The sequence below is a fragment of the Dendroctonus ponderosae genome, unplaced genomic scaffold (genome assembly GCF_020466585.1).
Source record: "Dendroctonus ponderosae isolate FM_Combo_2020 unplaced genomic scaffold, Dpon_F_20191213v2 Dpon_F_20191213_12, whole genome shotgun sequence".
NCBI classification, from domain to species: Eukaryota; Metazoa; Arthropoda; class Insecta; order Coleoptera; family Curculionidae; genus Dendroctonus; species Dendroctonus ponderosae.
The window spans coordinates 763,493-769,601 of record NW_026017316.1 but is presented as its reverse complement, the minus strand read 5'-3'; positions in this window follow the sequence as shown (position 1 = coordinate 769,601).

Genomic DNA, 6,109 nt, shown 5'->3' with positions numbered 1-6,109 from the left:
AGATATTTCTCAAATTATCGATGTAGAAATTGTTCCTGATTTGTATAAAATATACATTTAAAAGCCCGTTTTGTTTAAAATAAGCAGCAATTTTCTGTCATTTTTTCAGTTCGAACGGGGGAAAACCCATTCAATTTGAAAAATTTTGGAAAATTGCCTGATGATGAGGCAAATTCGAAACTTTCCCTATTAATACCAGTTGATCTACGTCATCGAGTGCGGGAACTGCAAAGTTTCTGTCTCTATTAGTGCGAAAGTTATCGACTGTGCAAGACGAGCTTGTCCAATACTGAGCTTAAAAACGAACTATCAAAGTTGACGTTTTTTCGAAAAATCCCTGATGAAGGCAGTTTCGAAACTTTGGACGCCAATAGAAACCAATAGAAGAATTCGGCCGCACTCTTGTAGGTCAGTTCCAGCTGGCGATTGTTCAAAAGCGTCCGGACAAATTTAGTCGTTTAATCCCCGGTAGTCACTAATTTAGCTTAATTAACGCAATTAATTCCGGCACGTTGTTTGTGTGCGTAGCTGAGAGCGAACGACGTCGATTCGACCTTTAGCAGCCAAATTCCGAGAAATTTTTCACCTCCAACTCGCCAGAACATCAAGTCAATCGGAAAAAAATGCCTGAGGATGGCGCCACTATTATGCAAAGTGTAGCTTCTATGTTCCTATGGTTGTTGAAATCTGCATTTGTAAAATTGGCAAAATGTCCTTGATGATGGATTCATTGATTCGAAACGTATGCGGCCTTTGCAACCTGCCTTCTCTCTGTATCAGCTGCTGCAAAAAGCCAGTTTCTACCCCAGTCTGGTCGAAGGTTAGTAACTGTGGAACCCCTTAATGCAATTTAAAAAAAAAGTGCGAAAATCCCTGATGACGACGCTTTGCTCGAAACTTTCAGCGTTGATACCGGCTGCTTCGCTTCACAAAGTGGCAAAACCCGGAAGTTTCTATCCAAATCCCCTAAAAAGTTATCAAACGTCAAAGTCGAGTCGATTTGATATTGCTGAAGGATAAATCCCTGATGATGACACCAGCTCGAAACTTTGGGCGATTTTACAAATGGCTCAGCTATACAAAATGCCCGGAAACCTCACTTCCTCGCTTGTTCAGTTGTTCAACTATTCGATGTTCAATGCGAGTTTGTTGGATCTCAACTGAGCTGCAGCAAATCAAGCAGTTTGGAAAATTCTGAGAAAATTCCTGATGATGGCGTCAATTCGAAACTTTGAGTACTAATACCAGTGACTTATTGACTCACACAGTGCCGAAACCCAGAAGATTCGGTCGGAAGATTCGAATCGGCCGAGTAGAAATAAACCGAATTTGAAATTTGTCAAAAAACCTTGATGAGGACACAAATTCGAAACTTTCAGAATTTGCACAAAAATTCCACTGAGAAACTATTCCATTTCTCAGAATATTGATTAACGAATGGCGCTTGATCGATTTCTCAAAGTATCGATTGGGAGAAAATGTCCTGAATTTGAGCATCTCTTTAGACAAAATCTCTAAAGTGAAGAAAAAGGCTTGTTTGATTTAGAAAAAAGTTCCAAATGGCCATTGGGAAATTGTCAGTGGAAAATTTCTCAATTTCTCAAAGTGGATTGAGAAATTATCCTGATTTACATCAAATACTGGTTACTTATTGAATGAAATATAAATTGTCGTTATTTCGCAGTTGAATTCGTCCAAAACCTATGAGAAACTGCGCAATTTCTCAAAATATCGATCAAGAAAATTCACATTTTATCAAAGTGCGTTAAAAGAATTGATAAATGGGTGAATTCGGCATGTTAGACGCTTGCCCACTCATTTCCAATGAGAAACTGCGCAATTTCTCAAAATATCGATCAAGAGAATCTATTTGAAAAAACATTTTATTAAAGTGTGTTAAAAAATTAGAAAAATGCTTGAATTCGACAGGTTGGATGCTTGCCAACTCATTTCCAATGAGAAAGAACGCAATTTCTCAAACTATCGATGAAGAAAATGGGCCTGATTTGGATAAAATAATAATCAAAAGCTTATTTTTAATGAGTGAAGGAAAAATCTGCCGTGATTTCGCAGTTCAGACGCTGTCTGTGTCGGTCGGCACTGAGAAACTGATCGATTTCTCAAAATACCGATAAAGAGAAAATTTCCTGAATTTGCGAAAAATTGGTTAAAGTAGCAAATTGCCTTAAATGCATTTGGTATATGGTTTACACTGAAAAATCGCAATTTCTCAAAGTATCGATTTAGAAAAAATCTTCGGAATTTGCAAAAAAATCGGTTAAAGTATTAAATTACTTTTGGAGCATCATCTCCGCTAAAAACTTGCGCTATTTCTCAAATTATCGATTACAAAAATATTCCTGATTTGAATAAAACATAACTGGAAAGCATGGTTTTTTTTATTTAATAAATAACAATTTGTTCACATTCCACAGTTAGGATACTTTGTAGGTAATTCTCGATGAGAAACTGATCAACTTGTCGAAGTATCGATTTAGAGAAAATCTCCTGAATTTGCAAAAAAAAACCAGTTAGAGTAGTAAATTGCCTTAAAGGCATTTGAAAAATTGTTTACATTGAAATACTCCCCGATTTCTCAAAGTATCGATATAAACAATATTCCTCATTTGTATAAAATATAAATTTTAATCAAGTCAGTAACAGTTTATCCGAATTTCGCAATTAGGCCGCTTTGCAGGTCATTCGCAATGAGAAACTGATCAATTTCTCGAAGTATCGATTTAGAGAAAATCTCCTGAACTTGCAAAAAAATAGTTAAATTAGCAAATTGCCTTAAAGGCAATTGAAAAATTGTTTACATTTACAAATTCCGCGATTTCTCAAAGTATCGACATAAAAAATGTTGATGTTCATGTTGTGTGTTGTTCATGTTCACTTTCAAAAAATGTTCATAATTTGGGTAAAACATAAATCGAAAGCTTGTTTTTTTATTGAATAAGTAACAATTTGTTCATATTCCACAGTTAGGACACTTTGTAGGTTATTCGCACTGAGAAATTGATCGATTTCTCAAATTATCGATTTAGAGAAAATCTCCCGGATTTGCAAAACAAAATGGTCAAAGTAGAAAATTGCTTTCAAGGCATTTGGAAGTTGTTTGCATTGAAAAACTGCGCGATTTCTCAAACTACCGATTTAAAAAATGTTCCTGCTTTGTATAAAATATAAATCAGATGCTTGTTTTTAGTCAAGTAAGTCACAGTTTGTCCATATTCCACAGTTAGGACACTTTGCAGGTCATTAGCACTGAGAAACTGATCAATTTCTCGAAGTATCGATTTAGAGAAAATCTCCTGAGTTTGCAAAAAAAAGGTGCATTTGGTAGATCATTTACACTGAAAAATTGGGCGATTTCTCAAATTATCGACTAAAAAAATAACGATGATTTGTATAAAACAGAAATCGAAAGCTTATTTTTTAATGAATAAGTAACAATTTGTTCATATTTCGCAGTTGGGCCACTTTGTAGGTCGTTCGCACTGAGAAACTAATCGATTTCTCAAAGTGTCGATTGAGGGAAAATCTCCTGAATTTGCCAAAAAATCCGTTAAAGCAGCAAATGGTCTTAAAGACGTTTACTGGATCGTCTCCGCTAAAAACTTAAGATATTTCTCAAATTATCGATTTAAAAATTGTTCGTGATTTCTATAAAATATACATTAAAAGCCTGTTTCTTTAAAATAAGGAGCAATTTTATTTCATTTTGCAGTTCGAACGTGGGGAAAAGCACCATTCAATTTGAAAAATGTTTAAAAATTTCCTGATGATGAAGTAAATTCGAAACTTTCCAAGTGTCCAACAAGCAAAGTTTCTGTCTCAATTGGTTCGAAAGTTATAAAGTTATCTATTAATTTATCGAAAAACTCATTGTTGAAAACGAGTTGGCCGAACCGCAACTCGAAAAAAAATCAGTCAAATTGAAAATTTTTGAAAAATTCCTTGATGATGCCAAAAATTCGAAACTTCCGTCAATAATACAGAGGACTTCAGTTCACCAAGTGCCGAACCCGAAAAGTTTCTGTCCACCAAACTTGAAAATTCCTGCAAAAATCCCTGATGATGCCGAGAGGTTCGAAACTTTCGCCATGCCTACCTAGCTCTACATGCTGCAGGCAGTACCAAGTAAGGCTCCTTATGAATTTGAGAAAAAATCACATTCAGAACTCAAGTCTAAAGAAAACCACCTTTGAAAAACTGTGCCTGTCCCAAAGTCCCTGATGGTGACGCCACTTCCGCCCGAAACGTCGCGCTGAAATCAACTTGAAGCGCAAAAACTCGAAAGTGTTTAACTCTGCAGGTTTTACAAAAACCTTCATCTGAACACGAACTGACTCAATCCCAGATTTGAGATGGTCGACCAAGTTTGAAAAATTCGCAAGAACATCCCTGATGATGCCCAAAACTCGAAACTTTGCCACCGACACACGTTGCCAAACGCCACCAAAATTTCCCCACAATGGGGACAATTGAGGTCGAAGGTCGATGACCAGCCGCAATTCACCTACTGGGTCTCTTCAGTCTTCGCATCGTACCATCTGCATGGGCCTGTTAGAAGGTAAACACGAGCTCCGTTAGCAGAAGACAAATAATATGGAACCCATCGGGTTCCCAAACTGAATCGTCCGGAACCGCACCTCAATTCGAAAGATTTCAACATTCATTAACATTCAACGTTACGACATTTACTACAATCATGCGGAAAAGTGGGCGATTTGTTTACGAACGGCACGCATTTAGATCGTTTTGCGCATAATTTAGTAGCTGACCAGAAAAATCGCGGTTTCTCGCGTGGGATTTCAGACTTTTCGCAAGAGACGGCAACAGCGCCTGCCAGAGTTGGTTGGTTGAAAGGTTGCCCACCATGTTACCGATTTGACCCGGAAGTCGAGGAGAAATGCGCAATTTTTTGGCGCAAGTTTGATAGTGATGATTTCCGGTATCGATACTTTGAGAAATCGCGCAGTTTCTCGGGAGGGAACGTTTAAAAATGCACTAACGTAGACGTATGATCTTCCTGTTTTTTTCCTGCACAATTCCTTTGATTTATTTTTGCCAGTTATGATTCTTCTGATCTTAGTCGACTCTCTGAGAAATCGATAATTTCTCGCTGGATAAAGTTTAGCAATTTGTCAACATTAGAAGCAAGACATTTTTGCGTTTAAACAGTAAAACACAGTTTTTTCCATAACAATTTTGACTAATTTCTCAATCGACGCTTTGAGAAATCAAAATATTTCTCAGTCGATTAGGATTAGAAAACGTAAAAAGTGCCAAATGAGGGCAATTACTGAATGAAAAACATTCAGTTTTGTTTAAATGGGCCAATCTGGTCAATTTTCTCTATCGATAGTTTGAGAAATCGACTAAGTTTCTGCACAGACAACCTTAGAAATGTGCGAAAGTCAACAATTTGTACACTCTTTTTTAATGAACAATTCATTTGATTGATTTTGGCAATCGATCCCGGTTTTCTCTATCGAGTTTCTGAGAAATCGATAATTTTCTCAGTTGATAAAGTTTAGCAATCGTCACTGTAAGAAACAAGAACATCTTTCCGCGTGACTGGTAGAGCACAGCCATGACACTTTTGACAGTTTTTGTGACTTTTGAAACTTTCTCAATCGACACTTTGAGAAATCAAAATATTTCTCAGTCGAAAAATAAAATAAAACATAGAAACTGAAAAATTAAGGCAATTTATCAATATCAAACAGCCAATTTTGTTTTGAGACAATTTGAGAAATTGCACGATTTTTTAGCGGAGACGGCTTAACAAACGTCTTTAAGGCAATTTGCCACTTCCACCGATTTTTTGTCCACTTCTGTCGATCGGTACTTCGAGAAATCTATCAGCGAATGACCTCAAAAGTGTGTTAACTTCGAAATATAAACAAATTCTTACTTATTTAATAAAAAAAACGAGCTTTTCATAAATAAATTATTCAAATCAGGATCATTTTCTAAATCGATAATTTGAGAAATCGCGCCATTTCTCAGTGGAGACGATCTAACAAACGTATTTAAGGAAATTTGCTACTTCAATTCGATTTTTTGTCCATTTCTGTCAATCGATACTTTGAGAAATCGA